The following is a 19,956-nucleotide window of genomic DNA, read 5'->3' as shown; positions in this document are numbered from 1 at the left end:
TTTTTTTTTTTTTTAATGATTATAATCTCATATTGCATTGGTAGGGCCTCAGCCCCTGGAAATCACAAAACTCCCATCCAGAGAGAATGAGAATCCTTATGTTGAGAAAGAAGCAGTGGTTGTGCATCTGCACTACTGCTCTGTTGTCTTCCTCATGAAGAAAGGTGTTTGTTCAAAATAGGAATAAAGAGGCATAGAGCAAGCGCTTAGAGAATGCTTAATCACATCAGTTGAAACCTGTGATGCTTAAGCACATCCTTATGTGATTTTCTGGAATGGAGATGCAATTTTTGAGGAATGAAGTTGGAATACTGGAAGAAGAAAGTCAACCCTGCATAGCAAACAATAACATTGCAGGATGTCAAGACAACCCAGTATGAATGACTGAGCACATTAAAAGCAAGGAAGTATTTTTAAAAGCCAATACAATAGTAAGGAAATTTTTAAATTCATAGTCCTGGACTGTAATACTGTAGGAGAGGAAATAAATTTCTACTCTAACATGCCATTATTCTGCTAAGTCAGATTTTTTTCAGCAAGGGGTGATGAGTAGACAGAGAATAAGGTCGTAGAGAGGAAAAGAGATATTGTAAGACAATCACACTCAGCCACACAACAGCATTTGCTAATAATATACTGTGCCACTGTAACTGTAACCAAAATACAAGGAAGCAGGAAAGATGAAAATGTTTCAAAAGGATTCTCAACTGTTCCCAAGGCAAGGACTTGGACCGGGTCTCTCAGGGAAATAATCAAGAAAGATACAGTCAATTCCTGATTTTCTCAGTAGCCTTCTGTGTGGCTGCACAAATCATTGCCTCTTTGTTGGCCTCAGTTTCTTCACTATCTGTCTGTATTCACTGTGTACAAAACATCATAAGCAAATCAATAAATGAATTATCTGAACTACCTGAGAGGGCACGGTATAGGGAAGCAGACTGATCTCTGCCTGACACTTACTCCAGAGGAGTGCTATGAGGGTTCCACCCTCCATAAAATTTCTTAATATTGATAAAATTCTGGCAACAAAAGTGGTGCCTCATTATCAGAGAGAAAACTGTGGCTGTGATAAAGACCTTCTCAATGGCTCGAGATCTAAACAGTCTCCTAAACACCTTTTTTTAAACTTCATCCCTTACCTTGTAGCCCAAAATTGTAAGAAAGGAAATAGGAAAAGACGTGATCAATAATTAAAAGGGCTGGAAATGAACAAATGGAATTAATTGTTCCAAGAAGAGTGAGGAAAGGAACCTGAGAAATATCATCTATCTTTATCTCTCAATCTGGTAGGAAAATTTACAAAGGATCTTTAAAAAGAGAGATTCTGAGGTTATATATTCACTGGTTCAGGTTTCTGAGTGGTACAAATTTAAAGGTTTTTTTCCGTTTTTTTTTCTTTCTACATTGTGCTATCTCATTTTATGACACTTTTCAGACTTGAATCATTCACAGCAGATGGCTCCATGAATACTGGATATTTCCATAAATAATGACAGATTTCCCTCCTGTCTCCCCACCCTCCTCCACTCCACATGCCCAAGTCTTTTGTGTGCTATCTACAGATACGCATTCAAATTCTGGTCAGCAAACCAGCCTATCTAGTACCATTGTCATTCCTGCAAGCCCAGTAGAATCAGTAAAACAATGAACTCATCATCCCATCTGATTCAAGATAATTTTTTTCCAATAAATTCTGAGATAGAAGGGAAAATCTGCTAAGCATTAAATTTAATTGAATACCTCCATGGGTAAAAGTAGAGGACCTCTGCAGAAAGCATCCTAATGCTCTGCAGCACTGGTGAGACAGACTTTGTGACTTTTATTTCAGTAGTGACAAGACGATGTGCTCAGGTCCTCTGAATACCTTGGCTACCAAGGAAGCTCCAAGTCTTACAGAAAGTGTGGAATTGGCCCTGAATTTAGCTTTGAAAACTCTGTTTGAACAGGAAGAATTTCTAACAAAAAAGGACTCTCAAGAGCCAAAAGGAGCATAAAAATCCTTGATACTGGGGCATAGTATTTCTATTTGATATACCTACAATAAATGATGTGTGATGCTACTGTCTTACAGAGATAAAAGCAAGGTGGTTTTTTATTCAGAACATTAAGAGGAAAATATGAAAAGATTCTTATCAGAGCAATAATTCATGGTTAACTTATTGCTTCAAGTGCTCGTAATCTGCCATTTATATACATTTCTATCAAATGACCCTGTAAATAATTAATAGATCTAATTCTGTCAGTGTTGCCAGGGCAGGTTTCCCTGTAGAAGGTTAATGCTATGATTTAATTCTTTATTTATGTGATTAGCAACCCCAATCAGGCTGTTTTAATGAGGTCGCAGGCGGTGGATTATCACAACCAACTGGCCTGGCAGGAACCTTTCAGCACTCTGTGTCTGAATGATTCTGCTGCACTGTCCAGGTGCCCACTGGAAACTGTCAACAGGTATTAGGGAGCAGAACTGGGTCCCCAGCCAGGCACCAAACACTATTTAACCCTATCCAGGTAGTAGAAATACCAGACCACAGTAGCCCAGATAAAACATGGAAACATAGGATCAATGTACTGTTAGAGTACATCAGCCCCAAGGTTTATTATGTAACTTTCCTGTTTCAGAGTGTCCAGAAAAGGAAAGACAAGAATATCACTATAAGAAGACGCAGTATAATTTGTTACTACAGCAATGCCTTAGGCTCATCTGTAATAGTGTTTGGATTCAATCCAAATGATGATCCTCCCCACATCAGAAGGAGTACCTAACAGTTATTAGATTCTTCAAGCTCAACACTAACGAAGGAATTGATAGAAGTCCAGCTTTTTAAGATCTCATATATCTGCATTTTTAGGTACTCAAAAATTCAAGCACACAAAGAAAGCAGAACTAGTGTGCCTTTCTTTCATTTTCTTGCTCTTTTTTCCATTGTTTTCCCAACACAGTCCAGCTCTCTAGAACTCTCTCCTGGCTGCTTAAGGTATTAAGGGCCAAATGCCAATATTCATTTTCATAAGGACACTCAAGACCAGAGCATTCACCTTGCACCCTAACCTCTCACCTAGCTAGTGTCCTCACTCCTCAGGAGAAGGGCTATCAAGGGACACTCTGCTGTCAGCCATTCTGATTTTAATGGGTTGACAGTAATAAGGGAGCACTGAAAAAAAGTGGCCTCCCTGTGTAGGAAATGGTGAGATCTCTATACTTTATTATTCACAATCTCCATTCTAGCTGGTTGAGAAGGGCAGGAGAAACAGTTCAGATGTGTCTTTTCCTTTTTCTACTTTCCCTCTTCCTCTGTCAGCAAAAGTGTCTTTCTACCTCTTTACTGAACAGCCTTTTTGTTCTGTTTTGGTTTATGTAGGGTTGGGTTTTGGTGTTTTTGTTGGTTTTTTGGGAGGGCGGTTGTTTTGTTTTTTTTTAATTATTGAATCTTGTTTCCTCAGCCAAACTGCCTTCAGCTCCTGTTCTGTTTATTATACTTGGCACAGAAAATGATGAAAAGGAACGAATCTTGGAAGAGAAACCAAAGCCTGCAATAAGCTGTATTCTGAATTATCCTGTAGCATGCTGCCTGGGAACAAGAAGACTTGCCATGCTGATACATACAGCTGAAAATTGGGTTTGCCTTGTACAGTGGTGTTAAATGAAAGCCTTTCGCTGCATCCCTCACAGACTGCCACTGTGCTATGCCCTTCATGAGCACTCTACTGCTTATTGGCACAGGTCTAAAAATGGCCTTTGGATGACAGACAGCTCAGGTAAGCTCTAGAGAAATCAAAGCAGGAAAGCAGATAAAAGGCTAGCAATATTTCTATCACTAACTCATGAACAGGTTTTTCTCTCTAAAAATTCCTGCCTTGGTAAACTTCAGGTCATTAAAACAACACTCGGAACAATGAATTCAAGATCACACAAAATTCAGTGTTCTCACAGAAATGCAGAAACTCCTTCTACTTCTATGTGTTGGCTAACAGCACGTCTCCATCAGGTCAAGCATTTTTCTGCCTCACTCACACACTGCCTCAGGTTCCTGTGCTAAATCCCACTGAAAATAATGGACTCAGTGTACAAAATAAACTGCATGAATTATGTGACCAAATGGGACCATGCCAATCATCTGATCATTTTCCCAGGGGGCTACAGACCAAAATGTTTGGTCTTCTCATTCTCAGTTCTCACTTATGAATTTCTGTGCTATGCATAGGGAAAAAGGCTGGTCTCCTGTGATCAGAGACTCAACATTACAATCCTCGATGGTTTAGGTTACCGTTAAGGTTGCAAGTCTGGCTGAGACACCAGCTGAGGTGAGCTGAGACACCACCATCCAAATCCCTCTATACAAACCCCAGTAGAGGGGAATGAATGACAGCTGCAGTCACAGAGTATTTAAACTGTCCCAGCAGGAGTGAGAGTGCATGTGGATCACTGTCCAACGATCTGACTGCTGCCTGGCAATACTCCCTCCAGGAATCCTCTCCAGGGCACAGTCCAGTGATGTAATTTGGGTTTGGTGTAAATAAGCAGGACTAGGTGATGTAAAGCTACTCTTTCTCTGCATAATTGCCCTCACCTCTATCCTGACAGGGAATGTTAGCCACTTGTTTCAGTATGTTATTACTTTCCATCATTTTAAAAGGATCCACAGAGGTGATGGCAATATTTTCCCTCAACAGGCAAATAAAAGAGAGGAAAATGCTGAGCCCACCGGCACTACCTACTCAGGCTGCAGATTATTGTGAGACTCAGGAGAATAGCTGTAGAGAGCTTTCCTAAAGACCCTACTGAGGCGGTGTCACATACAGAGCAATGTCCTCATTATTCTCATGCAGCAGCAAACAGCTGCAGGGGACCCAGGAGATTGGGAGGGAGGGAGCAGAGCATCCAGGCAACCTCCCATACATCTTCACCTGTGGCAGAAAGCCAGCCTGCTCCGGCAGAGGAAGGCAAATGCTACCCTTTCCGTTTGTGCTGTGTGGTTTCTGAGGTTTAGTTTACATTCCTTTTTTTAAATGAAGTGTTTATCTTCTGCCAGTTTTCTCTTTGTTTTCTTTGCAAGCAAAACCTCTGCTGAAGATTTCTTACTCCCACAGACCTCCTTTGGTTTTTAGCTAGGAGAAGAATGAATCCAGAAAGCAGGCACTGATGAGAATTCCTTTTCCCATATCTGCCACTAATTCAGAGGGCACATTCCCCTTGATCCCTCATGTATCTAAAAGAGTTGTTTGCAAAGTGCTGTTCTGTCTGATAATATGTCTTTTAACATCTGGTTTTATCTCCTGAAGTTACCCCACTTCTGTTTCACATCCTGGTTCCCTTAAAAACACATCCTAATCTCCAGGCTGCACCACATGACAATTATTTACAGTTCTGGGTCTTTTTTTTTCAGTGAGGTACTCACTTCTGTGCCTGTCTTCAATCTGGGAGACATATCAGTGCAGTGCAAGTCTGAAGATCAAAACAAGCACAACTCCTGGATCTATGCCCAGTCTAACCTGAGGAAAAGGGTAGGAAAGCTGCCCTATCCACACATTGACTCCTCCAGTGCCACCCAACTGATTAGTAAATCATGATTTTAATCTCAGAATTCTGGCTGGCTCTTTGCCACTATGACATTTATTAATGCTCCCAGTCATTCTGTTATTACTTTGTTATTGGTATAGCTTCTATTAATGTAATTATTGTACATAATCATGTTTACTACTGTGGAGTTCTGAATTCTCTCAGGAAACAGTTTAAAAAACCACTTGTGTTACACTGGTTCTTGTCCTCTGGTACCAGACCACAAGCTAGGGGATGATATAATTATCACTTGACCTATATCATTCCTACTCGGACAGGAGAAGAATTCCTCTGTGGGAACTTCCCCGTGTTCCTCCACAGCAAAATCACAAAATTTGTTATTATCACAAACACTCCTTCTGCACACTCATTGTTTGCTGGGCCTACAGACTCCAGCAAACTTCCTGCTTCATCTGTTCAACACAGGATTTACAAGGGATTTTTTTGTGATTTCTATAAGTTTCTCCAGATCTTCTGGTCTTTCTCACTGCATTTTCCCCTATAACGTGCCAGGGCTTATGAGTCTTTCTACTTTCCTCATTTGTCAAGCCTCAGCTATTTGAAGGATGCCTTCTTGCTTTTACTAATATGTTTTACCTGCTGTTTAGCCATCTAAGCCATCTAAGCTTCCTTACACTTTCTTGTTGTTTTGTTTTTTTTTTTTCCTCAAGGTGATTTTTTTTTTTATAAATGAGATGCATTTTCTCTGGGATTCCATCATTATATCTTTAAATAGTCTTTATATTACTTGCTATGGTTTAACTCTTTAAGCTTCTTCTAACTTCTTCTATTTGAAATTAAGTATGACAGCAGTGGATGGTTTGGTTTTTGTTGCTTCTGCAAGAATGCTCAATCTAAATGCATTGTGCCCCAATATGGCAGAGCAGACCTTTGACAATAATATTATGAACCATGTGCAGTCCAGTGGCATGACTTTCAGAAGTTGTTTCTGCTCTTGTGGCATCCTTGACAGCCCGTCATGAAGCAGTCACCAATGTCGTCTCAAAAAGAAGACTCGACACTGTACACTGATATGACATTTAGCCAAGCTACAAACGGATCACAGAAATTGTCCATGTTTATTGTGTTTGCTGCTCTCAAAAGCAGTCTGCTCCCTCACAGAATGTCACCATCACCCTCACTGTCCTGGTCAGTCAAAGGATAATTTACTTCTAAGGTAGCATTTTTCCTATTGAGGCTCAGAACTCATATCTGAGTTGCTGACATGACTAGTTTAATGATCTGATTTGATTCCAAGCTTTCACTAACACAAAGCACCACTATTCCATCAGTACTTGATTCTGTCTTTCATGTACACTGTGTTCTTCCATCTTACAGTGCTCCTTGACCCTCCTTCTTCCCTCTCTGAAGCTTGCAAAGGCTGGTATGTCAATACTGTGGCTTAAAGCTATTTCATAAGCATCTATACAGAACCACATGATCTACTGCTCTTGTTTCCTGCTTGTCTGCAGACGACTTAAAGAACACACTTAGCACCAACTAACTGTTGATTACCTGTCTTGATTGATCGCTGCTGATTTCTGCTCTGACCTTCAATTTAAGTACATGGAATTGTCATGATTTCACCTCTCAGAGAATGTGTCATCTCAGAGAACACGTGGTTTCTAGAAGGAACGGGTTTAGATTTAAATCCTTACACTACTGAGATGTTTTTTTGTATCCTTTAGGCTCAGTCGAGTTTTGATAAAGTTTATGTCACAGCTCCTGGGGACATCAGGGATGGTTGCATCTTGTCCTGCATGCATTTCTTGTACAAATCACATCTTAAAAATCTTCCCTCATCTCCTCTATAAATAGGAAAGGGGCAAAGAGCAAAGCTCTTAACAGATGGCTTTGTTCTTATCAAAGACCACTACACACGCTTATATTCTCATGTGCCCACTGACAATAAACTTGTATCACATAGTCAGATCTAAAAGAGCACTCTGAAGTGACATTTAGGCTGTGAAGCCTTAATTCAGGCACCACAATGATTAGAGTGTTTTAATATCATAATAACTGATAAATAGACTATGTGTCAGACATTTCATTCCCTTTTAATCAAAACTCCTAGTCTGCTAAATTAATCACCCCCTTGGGGTACAGTATCAGATTTCCAATTTAGTCATAGAGCATCATTAATAATGAAAAGTTCTGGAGGCAAATTCTGCTATTCATGTTCCTTTGTATGATCCAGTAGGTTTAAAGAGACAAGACAGAGAAGGTAGAAGACATCAACACCTTATAATAACCCAGATAAACATAATTTTTATGTCAATCTTCTAAAGACTCTCTTCCTTCAATATTAAGAATATCACAAGCACACACACATAGACAAAAACAACAGAAAGCCAGCCAGAAGAGTTTTAATTTTACCCAAAAGGTGTTACCAAAATGAAAGCTAAAATATACGAGAAGTGGAGAGCAATGCTGCCTTTTGAACAGCTCCTCTATTGTGGCACTGTAAATTTGGTCTCTTTAAATTAGCTAATTTCAGAATAAAACTGTTTCTGAGCAAGAATTTCTTATCTAGTATGTCTTTATTTTTATCCCTAAAAAAAAATCCCTAAAGGCATATTTTCTTCTCTTTTGCCTAACAATAAACAAATTTCTGCACAGAGAATATCTGCCCCACCCACTACTGGATGTGCTTCGTTTTCTGTTCAAGTGTTGTCTAACTACATGTAAAAATTTTTGATATATTTGATGATAATGGTATCTAGGGAGAATAAGTGACACTGAGTATGCTGAGCTAATGGCAACACTAATTTTGTTGAGTTTTAGGGAAGCGTTTTCCCTTCCCATACATACTTGCACCTTCTACTCCATGTAGAACCACAAGCTGACTCTGAGCCAGTGAAACCTTCTCAGGGAACGGGTAAAGCTACATTTTAAAGTGTCCAATAATTTCTTCCTGTCTCTTATGTGCAGCAGCGGCACAAGTGCTTGGAAGTTCATGTAACCATCCTTTGCCATTCCTGCAGTGCCATACCTTCATCTTTCATCACTTCTGCTAGGATCAACACAGGGAGAGCAGAGCTTCAGGTAGCCCTGGATTTACAAGCTGACAGTCTCCAAACACTTCGTTGTTTGCAGCATATATTGGGCTGTCACATTTAGCACCAAAAAAGTAAGGCATATTCACCTTGCTTGTGCTGGGACGTCAACCAAAGTAACCATATAAACACATTGCTGATTCAAACAGACACAGCTACCATTGTTAACACGGTAAGCATCTCCATATACCCATATCTGTATCTTAGTTTTGTGTGTTGAGAGATCATCTAATCCTGATGTACTGCTTGACTTTGAGCCCCACAAGTAGCAGGCAGCCTTACTCTACGTAAGCAGGAGAGCTCTAGCTACAGGAACAAATTGCTGATTAGAAGATTTCTTTCTGTTCCTGGGGCTTGGAGGAGTTTCTCTAGGTACATGAAGCTTTCAAATAAAAGCCATCTACAAATCACTCTGGTGTGCTGACAGCGACACCAGTCCTGTCCCTCCTCCACTGGGAGACCCATAAAAGTCCAAGACAGGAGACTGCTGCTGAACCAACAAGCAGGAAGGATTTACAGCCGACAGTAACATCTGACCTCATCAAACTCTACTCTGGGCCATTTATCACTCCCCTGTAGGAAAGCAAAAGCATTAGGATTGGGGAGGGATCAGTGGAGACAGAAGGAAGGGAGAGGGAATCACAGTCACTTTAGCTTCACTAAAAGATATAGAAAAATCCCCAAGCAATAAAGACAAGTGCCTAACTGCCCTTGAAAACCATTGTCTCAGGAAAAAAAATACCCTAGGCATTAAGTGAAATGGACTTAAAACAAATGCTGAAATTTATCAAATAGCTAAGTAACTCATTGTCTTTAAAGTTGCACAGCAAAGGAGGAGGATCTGCCTAGGACAAAAAGTGAGAACATCTGCCATAGCAAGCAACAGCATGAGAAAGAGAGAGTCAAAAAGCCTTTCTGTTGAGCATCAGTCACAGATAAGTTGACTATGATCCTTGTGGGTCCATTTCAACTTGGCATATTCTGTGACTAATGTGCCTTCGTCCCAGGGGTCAGAGCAGGCAGAGCCTTGTAGGTGGACTCAGTACTGTTTGCACCTGGGCTAAGTCTCATTGCCATCATGGTAGTAACAACCCAGCAAAGGCACTAGTGAGGAGGTATCTTGAACTATGGTGTTTCAGCATCTGACCTGTTACAAATAACACATTCAGACAACATATATGCAACCAGGGTGGTTGGCTCTGGGGGGACAGGAAACAACTGGGTGCCTGCGCTGGATAGACCACAGACTAGTGAAAGAAATAAATTGCAAGGGGACAGCGGGACAGTTGGATTGTGTCCTGCAATCGGCACAGAACAGAAAGATCTTGAAGCCACAGCTTGGAGGAAGTCAATCAGTTTGATCACCTGAGCGTTTTACTCAAATAAATATTGTCCCAGAGGAACATATCTTAATGTTTGCCCTGTCAGTGATGCCCACACCTTGGCCTCTCTTCCTTTGGTTTGTATTCTTGAAAAGCATATACGAAGAGCTAATGAAAGGTTCTTTAAGGGCAAGAGCAGAAAATCTCTGTGTGTAGGAGTAGTGAAGGAAAACAAAGACTTAATTAAATAAACACTCACAATTTTTTTTTCAGTCTCTCCTTCCAAATTTCAAGTCCTCCCAATGATGCGTTTAGACAGATGTCTAAGAAGAAAGGCATTCCAATCCTCTGCTGGCTTCTAAAAATCTCAGCTTTATGTTTTATCAGAACAATTTGAAGCTGAGATGCACCTTCATTTTGCCTGAAGGTAACTGCTGAGAAGGGGATTGCAGTAGTACGTACCAACCCTCTGAACCACACATATTGGCTTAATTAAAACAGCTGGGACTCCAGTGGCCATTTATACTATCAGAGGATAGAGCTGTTCTACATCATAGCCACCTTGTTCTCTTTGTAGCATCAGTTTCTGGTGTTGAATATTAAGGTATAAACCACTTGACATTAACAGTGAAATCACAAGTTGTCAAAGAATCCCAAAGGGCTGAGGATGGACAACACAATTTCTATTTCATAGCTGATTCACACATACGTAAAAAAAGACCAATGCAATATTGACACAACACAGCAAATTCACATGTGGCAGTAATCGGTAGGAAAGATGTGAAGATTATGGTTTAAGAGATACAGCATGGAAATGAAAAGCCATGTAAAAGTAAGGCAAGTATAAGTAATCAAGAACAAAGAGTATTTCCCTCCAAAAAATGCTCATGAAAAGTTATTGGTTAGGAGAGAAACATAAGTTATGTAAGCACAATAATTAATTCTCAAAGAGAGTTTCAACATCTGCAGATGGAAATTTCTAACACAAGTTTAAGGATGCACTCAAGCGACCAGATACCTCTTTTACTGTCTGAAATTGTGCATTGCTAGCAGATGTCTTTTAAAATCCTATTTTATCTCGATAAGGTATAATATATATGGGGCACTGAGGCATTGAAGCTCTTTCTACTGACTTTCTGCACAGAAAACCTAACATATTTCTTGCAACCCCAATATCTTCTGTATCTGTTACTTCTCTGTAAATTAAAAAACTCAGTTGACTTAAGCTTTGGCTATTCATATTCACCAATCTATTACCTATGATTTTTTTCTGTTCTGTCACTGACCTAAAATACCCAGTGATTTTCAGCAGATTCTTTAAAATCAAAGATCACTTATGAATGAAAAAGGGTTTTATTTTTCTTCAAGAAGAGTTTATTTTGGGTATGAGAAGCATATATACCTTTTAAAAAATCGTAAAAAACTGAAAGCTGTCCAGTTAGAAACAGCAGTTTGAGAGATGTAGTTTGTATTTCTCATATGTTGATTCTCCACCATGGATCTGGTAAATCCATGTCCTCAATAACTCAGCACAACCTTGCCTCTGAGGCAGAAAAAACCATTGCAATGTAGGGTCTGAGGAGGGTGCAGCACAGCAAACACAGTCTAGGTTTTTGAGACCAATTTAGATTATAAAGAATGAGACTGAGACTCCAGAATTGCAGTTATCAGAAAGCATCATCATTAAAAAAAGGCACCCCCCCCAAATAAACAAAACAAACAAAAAACCACAAACCAATCATCAACAACAATAACAAAAACACAGACAGACAAAACCAAACCAAATCAAACAAAAAACAAAACAAAACCAAAACAACAAAAAAACCCCACAACCCCCCCATCAAAATTTCTGAAAAAAACTTCACTATTCCCCTGAAACATGTCATTTATTTAAAGAAGAAAAAAAAATGAAAAAAAAAAAGGAAGAAGATATTTTCCACCAAAAGTCACAGCCAGCACTGGCTGATTTTTCAGTAATCCTATCACCAGACAAATTACAACATTCCTCACTACAGCTTTCCAACCCAGTAATCCTACAAAGAACTGTGCAATCAGAATTTCAAATGCCCTGGGAACTGAGTTAATACCAGATGGTATCCAGCTTTATTCATCATTATAATTTCCTAATATTATATTAACATTTACTAGTTTAGTACTTGAATCATCTAGCATGACACTGCTAAAATGTATGTCCTGAACTCAGTATCATGCAGAACAGTTTTCTGTCTCTCTCCTTTCCTGTCATTTCCTTCAAGTTTTTAATAATCTTGATCTTTTAACATTTTATGGCCTTATGAAAATGCAGGCTTCCACATATAATATTATTTTGTCTTTTCAGTAACAATAACAGAATTAGATCAATTTTTAGGTGCTTCTGCCCTTCCCATAGATGCCAGGTTTTTAACAGCATCAAGATGAAAATGTTACTTTTTTTCAGATAAAGTAAACTATGATGCATGGATGGAGCGTGCATTTTCTGCATGGGAGATCAGAGCTGTCAATCTCCTTACGTTGCTCTTCTTCCCAATGCTGCATGAGAAAACATGCTGGAAATCTCCAGTTGCACTACTCTCTCTTCTCCGTGGGCAAGTTTATGGCACTTAAGGTAAATACTTTTCATCCAACTTCATATCAAGGGTAATTCATTAAGTTAGACTTGGTTGGAAAGAGTCACAGTGATAAACTCTTTTTACAGTGGGTTTTGTTTTCTCTTAATCGTATCATATGTTTTCAAACTTCTGTGGTGCACATTTTCCTGAGAACAGGTCTACATTTTTTTTAGCATTAAGCTCTATTTGGAAAGAAAAAGTATTTTTATCTCCTACCCTTCCAACCTTGTGCCTCCAATGTTTGGATATAATTGATTGAAAGCTTGAAGAGCTGACTTAATCCCTGCTCTCCCAAGAAATGAGCCCTTTTCCAAAGCAGAAAAAGAATCAGCTCACAAAACAGCATTTTCTTAGCTTTCAAATGACTAGCACGGTATTTTGAACAGTTAAACTGCTTCCTTTTCACTGTGGTATGAAAGAGCTTCTGAATAAATGCTATCTAAGGCACAAATTTACTTCACCTATAACACAGTATCCAACATCTGTAGCGCAAGGCATACCCATTTCCCTGTACATTACATTACATTATCATGTACATACATGGTAATTTTTACATATATTCTCTTCCAATAATATCTATTCATTGTCACTAGCAAAGCAGAACACTCAGCATTTTCTTCTTGAAATTATGCTCTTTAGGAGGAGTCCCTCTGAACACACAATACTTGCTGCCCCCTCTTTGCCCTCCCACTTTATTTAATCCAGGCAAGCTAGTCTTAAACAGCAACCTACCCAGTCAGTGGAATTGTATTGAATGTATATAATGTTAAGTCACTTCTTTATGTGATTCCTCACTTATCTGCATACCAAGACTATCCAAATCTACCATCAACATCAGAAAACACTTTGAAACAATTACTCAATATTGTGCTTCAGGACACAAGTTGTTCCATTGCAGCTCAGCAGAAGACTTATTGTGGGAGTAGGTGATCATCTTTAATATCTGTTTACAGCACAGGTCTTAACCCTTCCACTGGTATTTCTGATTCTGTGCACTGCAGGAAGCCAGATGGGCTTTGGGTTTGATCCAGTCTGATGGTTTCTGGGAGTCTGTGTATTTGGATAAAGTGTGAGCCACCCCAATTAGCCCAGTTGGAGCATAACGATATTTGTATTCTCATTAGAAACACCATTGTTACTCCTTCAATTATGCTCCTACCTTTTGCCTTTTTTTCATTCCCATAAAACTAAGAGGTGTGTAAGTAATACCACTGTGCACAAGACTGGCACATGAAATAACTGCAGTCTCTGTCAGTCTGATAACCCACAGGTCAGATCCTTCACTGGGCTACATTACTGTCCTGCTCGGGTTGTTAGTTTACTTGGGGGATGACGTGACTCCACAGTGCTCTCTAAAAGAAGATGAATAATTTAACCCCACAAAAATGACTTCCAGGCTGGACAATACTCCTGTGATAACTCAGTCTGATATCTTACAGATAATTTCACTTGGTGACTCTTAGATCATGGAGAAGCAATATCCAGAAGATAGCTTTGAAATCATGCAGAAGTTTCTAAAACATCATTCTCAAACCCACCATTAATTAAAAAGAAAATTGACGAAAGAGCATGACATCAATTTTTTCTCTGAAATGAACTTATCAATAATGTATTATTTGTTTTAAGAAAATGAATGCAAAAGTACACAGGTAAATGGCTACAGTAATTTACTGTGCTTCCTTATTGCAAAGTAGGCTAAATCTACTTTTTAAGATAATTTTTTCCTGCAAGTGAGCATCTTTTATTGTGTCTACTATGCATTAAATGGGGAGTTTGGCTCAATCTCCCATGACACAATGAAGCAAGCAGCCAGCAGTACATACACCTATATTTTAAGAAGCATTTTGCTGGTTCTGTGTCGACATCATGAGATATGAATGGCAGCATTTTCAGCATGTCCCTGCAACTTAGGAGCCTAACTACTGTTCTCAAAATTGAAGTTAGTAGATAGGTGCTTCAAGATCAAAAGAATTAAATTGCAAGAGTGTCATCTTAGATCATCTGCCACTTGAAAGTGCAACAAGAGCTGGAGATTCAATAAAGTCCACAGGAACCTACAGCTTCAGTGTTCCCCAAGATCCATGCAAGTCTCTGAGCTTCTAAACTGATGATAGGTCTAAAAATGGCACATTTAGAGTCCAAAATGTTTTAGTAATTCCAGAAAAATATGTCCCAGGAACCACTGGAATACATGACTTAAAACGTTTCAGTCTGTAGCCTCACTGGCATGAACAGCACTGTCAATAACTGGGATATGATGTCATATCAGTATTTTACTGCCCTTTTTCATGCAATATATTTTTGATCTGGTATAAAGAACAAAGAATTTATCAGAGCAAAAAGCAGCCTTGTGAAGACAGACCATCTATATCAATAGTGTCAATAGCCAATGTCTTCTGCGTCTTCAATTTCACCTCCAAAAAAATCTGAGATTCTCTACCTATGGGTCAGGCATCATGTATATCATGATGGAAGATGACCACCTTTCCTCATTCAAACCCAATCAGGCACTGTCTTGGACAGCACTTAGCCCTGCTCACCATCCTAAATTCTAACTGGTCAAACATAAATGGTTATACTTTGCTAAAAATTAGAAGAAGAAAAGAAAACTTGGTGGAAGCTGTTTGAAGACTTGCTCTGACAAGGGTAACGAATTCCAGAGCAAGTCCCTGCACCGCATGTCTGTCCCAGGATTCCCTTGCGTGGCAAGTACCTCCTTCTACAGAGCAAGTTTCTTTCTATTTCTCTCGCTGTCTTAAAAAAAGCTAGCATAAAAAACCCCACCCCAAGCACTAATTTGTATGGAGGACAACAGAAAAAACAGCTGGATAACACACTCCATAACACTCATTGATACACAAGACCAAGGTTTCAATCCCTATTCTCCTGCACACCTGGTGAGTAACTTGAAGAGATCAGATAAGAGTAGAGGGGTTAATTAAGAAGTAGAAATTTGTATAATATGCCAGCATGATCCACAGTCCACTGAAATCAATGGAAAGGATTCCTGTAGTTAACTCAAATTAATTAACTCAACTATGACTCTTGAGTGTGGTGTGTGGTAAGCTGGAAATCAGAAACAGAGTTATGTTTTACATCACTTTATGTGAGAGATTAAAAAGCCTATATGGTGAGTACATATGAAATACTATTGTCTACATGTTCTTTGCATGCTAAATTTCAGCTGAAATCCCCCAAGCAATTAATATAATCCACCGTCTTTTGCAAATAAAAATATATATATGCCTCCTTTCTTTAAGAGATGAACACACATTACTAAAAAAAATTCTCATCAAAGAATGTCTGTAGTAACAGGAATGGGAAAGGAGAACTTAAATTTGTCACTTGGAAAAATATTTTTTCAATGCACAATTTAAAAATAGCACAGTAGTGTCTAAACATAAAGAAGCTGCAAGCATGAATAGTGTGGCTTAAAACACGCCTTTCCTGCTAATCCAAGAACTCTGATCTGCACGCTAAATTGTTGGAATGATGCTTATAATTCACAATTGAGTGATGAGAACTAATAGCAATGCTCTGTGCCTTGCTCTCAGCGAGAGCTCTCAGGCCACTCCCATCCCACAACACAATTGCTTTTGATCACAGTTGCTCCCGCTGCCCATCCTTTCCCCTTAAAACCTCTAAGCCCTTCCACCCTCAGTGATCAAAACTTCATTCTCCACCAAAAAGATCTCTACTGAAAGAACACAAACTTTACTGTTGCACCCTATGAAATGGTGCATGAAATCAAAATTTCTAGTTCAAAACAGCTCAGAAAACTTCCTTAAGTGTGGGCACTGTTTGGGATTATCCACTGAATATTCCATCCTGTCAGAGACATGATATGTCCTAGACTGGGGGCAAGCCATGCATGCCCCAACAGTCACAGCCAGCAGTCCCACATCCCCCTTTTAACTCAAAGTTAATATTTGTAAATTGGTAAATAGGTTTTCCAAAGTATCAAGCAACAAACAACTTAAGGAAGTTTATCTTTAACCATCCAGAACTCGCAGCTGGAATTAGCTCTCAGGAGGAAGACAGACGATTCAAAGGATGTGGATATTTGCTAAAACCAAAGTGATCAGTTGAAAAGGCACAAATTTCATTAACTCACCAAAGTGAACAAAATTCCAATGAAACTGGCTCAGCACCCTGCACTTTGTCAGGCTGGCTGTTGCAGAAACTAGGATTTTCTCTTTATGTAGCTTTTGAGTGCCTCACTCCCAGGATCAGGAGATTCAAAGTCTTTGGGAGTTTCCAGAGGGCTGTGCAGTTAATAAATGTACTGCATCTCTATAAACTTTACATCTATGTCTTTTAAAGGAAATTGTGGAAGCAAGCTTTGTTTTTGTATTTTTTTTTCATTTAACACATACCACACAGTGGGAAAAACACTATGGAAGCTTTACATCCAAATCAATGAGCATTTATTCCCTCCCCAAGGTCATTCTGACAGTTTTATTATCAGTGACACAGGAGCAAATGTTGCAGAAGCAATGTGGCAAAAGGACCTATGTATTATGCTGCTGTGCATGGTCTGAAGCTAAATTACTTTGGATATTGTGCCAGTGATAGTTCTGAAAATACATTTTAAGACCAAACACGGGTCATGTCACATCCATGGATTATGTATGGAACTGTCAAAATTTCCAGAAAACCTTCTGCTGCTTTGTGTGCACATCTGTGTGCTGGTAGCCAAGTCTACAATATTATCTATAAAGTGCCAACAAGTATAAACACAGGAAAGCATTTAGGATTTAGTTTTGTACATATTGAATAACAACATACATTGACTTCTAGTTGATCGTGACAGACCTTAAAAATATATATACTTTACATCTTGAAAAGTACAAAAAAGGGAAGGGTAAAATAGAAGAGAATGTATATACACAGAGAAATGATGCAAGGTTCCTCCTATCTAACAGTGTATTTCCAATGAAAAACACCATGAGGGCTTGACAGAATTTTCTTACTGCAGACCACAAAATGCTTCACTATTGCTTTCCAGCCATAGCCTGGTAATTTCTTCTGTGGATGACATGTTCTGCTGTCTCAATTGTACCTATACACACATATACACATGTGCACACACAGTGCTTGGGCTTGCAAACACACCAACCCCAAGCAAAAAAGGTTTCTTTTGAGAGGCATGACCAAATTAGATGGAAATATATCCAAGAGCTCTAGAAGCAGCTTTATGGGGAAACATGCTGCAGAAATTGAGCTGGGTTTATTTCTGCTGTTAAAGGTAGTAGGGGCTGTTTTGCTCCTCTCAGGAAGTAGCAAGGATGTCTGAGTTACCGAGGGGAAATCCTGCTTTAGGAACAACTGAAAAATACTGGGATTTTCTCCCAGCTCTTGCCTCCGTAAAACTTTCTCTGCTCACCACTTTCTCCAAAGAACTTTGTTACGTTACTCCAGCTGTGCTCTAGTGCAAATAAGGGCAGGAAGCAAGAAAGAAGGTGTTTTTAGCACACAGAAAAACATAAGCTTTGACAACTCTTGTCTTGAAAAACAATAGCTCCCTTCCTTTGCAAATTAATTTTAATAATTGTGGCTAGTTTGCTCTGAGTTGAGTAGTTTTGCATGAATACACACAATTAAATTAATATGCAAATGTTGCCATTCCTCTGAGAATACTGAAGCATTCTTTACAATGAGACAAGGAGACGGAAAAGAAAAAAATAGCAGCCCCCAAAAGACTCTTGTTTAGAAGGGTGGGATGTCTTTTCTTTGGCTAAGCCACTGAAAGGGGATTCAAGCTTGACTGAAACAATGCTTGTTGATGAAGCAGAAATAAAGGAGGAAGAGGAGCCTTTGGAGATAAAGGAAAGAGGAAAAGACTGGAGCATCCCAAGTTGTTAAAAACTGACCTCAGCAAGTCTAAATTTTCACAAAGGTGGCATTTACTGTGTCAGGCCTCACAAAGGTTCCCATTCTTCCCTTGCCTGTTGGGACCCCTTGTTTCTCCATCCATGTTTGAGCAAGGGTCTCAGACAATTAGCACAGATTGTGGCCCTTCACCCTTTGGCTGTCAATCACCTTCCTAAGCAGATGGCAGCAGAACAAGAAAAGATGGTTTCCAAGCGGCTTTGCCCTTCAGCTCATATCTATGTGCCGGGGGCCCCTGGGAATGGCAGCCTGGCTGGGAGGATGTCAGACTCCCTGACAGCAGACACCTCTGCTAACAGGGGCAGTGCTGCATCCAGGAAGGCCTCTTTGTACAGCTGGAGCATGAGAGCGGGAGCATGGACAGGCTTCCCAGGAATCTCCGTCCCCAGCCACAAAAGACCCTCTGGAAGCTGAGAGGCCAGAACAACTCAACAGTCACTAAAAGTTATTATGGAAAAAGCAACCCTTTCACTTGGGCCCCGTTTGCTGGCTTTGCAGGCCTGGACAAAAACAACTGCTATCCAGACAGCAGCTATATCACAGGAGAGAGTGCATGTGTGACAAAAAGATAGATTAGAAAAGACTGGGAACATGGAGGCAAATATATATAGATTTGGAACACCAGGGAAGGGAGGGAAAGAGATGGGGCACAAATGTGCTCCTGTGCTCCTGCTGCTGTTCTCAGCACAGTGCCTTTCTCTAACCTCTTGTACCAGATTTAAGGGAATGAAGACCACTGGCTATGCTGCAGTGGGAATGGGTGTGAAGTAAGGCAAGGGGACCAGGAGGAAGGACACAACTCCTGCTTCCTCTCCCATCAGCTTATTCCAGTCTGGGAGCAAAAGAGAGGGGAGGATTGTGGGATGTGCAAAAATGCATGAGCAGCAGTGCAAATACAGCTTGGTAGGCAGGAAAGCGCTTAATCCTTGTCTGAACAGCAATGGAAAAGCAAGGGAGAAGGAAGAAAAGCCTATTTTGAGGTAGTATGAGCCAATGTAAGTCTGAGATCAAGTGGGAAGGGCATGGCTCTTACCTGAAACTATAAACCCTCTACAGATGAGGGTTCAGCAGGTCCTGAAGGATAATTAGGGTAATTCTGCTCACCTTTCTTGGCCATGAAGGAAAACAAAGGGGATGGAAAGCCCTCATATTCAATTGCCTGGTGTTTTCTCCTTACATCCTTGACTTGCACGAGGTTTGGGAGAGCAGTGGTCTGAAATAAGCTCATGTATGTGACAAGAGAGAGAAAGCAGGACTACGTGCCCTTCGCCCACACAGCACAGCTGAGGCAATGTGACAAAACAAGGATGACATGCAGGGGTAATCGCCACTCCCAAGGAGCCATGACATTTAGCATGTCACTTTTTTTTCTTTATTTAGTTTTTACACTGTCCTTTCAGGTATGAAAGTGCTGTGAAGGAAAGGAACTCAAATTCATCCAGAAGAATCTGGCAGTCTAGGTTATTAGTTACAGAAACAAGTATTCTGCTAGACATTGTATCCATTTCTTAAAATCTCAT

This window comes from Corapipo altera, unplaced genomic scaffold (assembly GCF_003945725.1).
Source record: "Corapipo altera isolate COAL_440 unplaced genomic scaffold, ASM394572v1 22b, whole genome shotgun sequence".
Lineage (NCBI taxonomy): Eukaryota > Metazoa > Chordata > Aves > Passeriformes > Pipridae > Corapipo > Corapipo altera.
The sequence above is the reverse complement of the archived record's forward strand: the minus strand, read 5'-3'. Positions refer to the sequence as shown.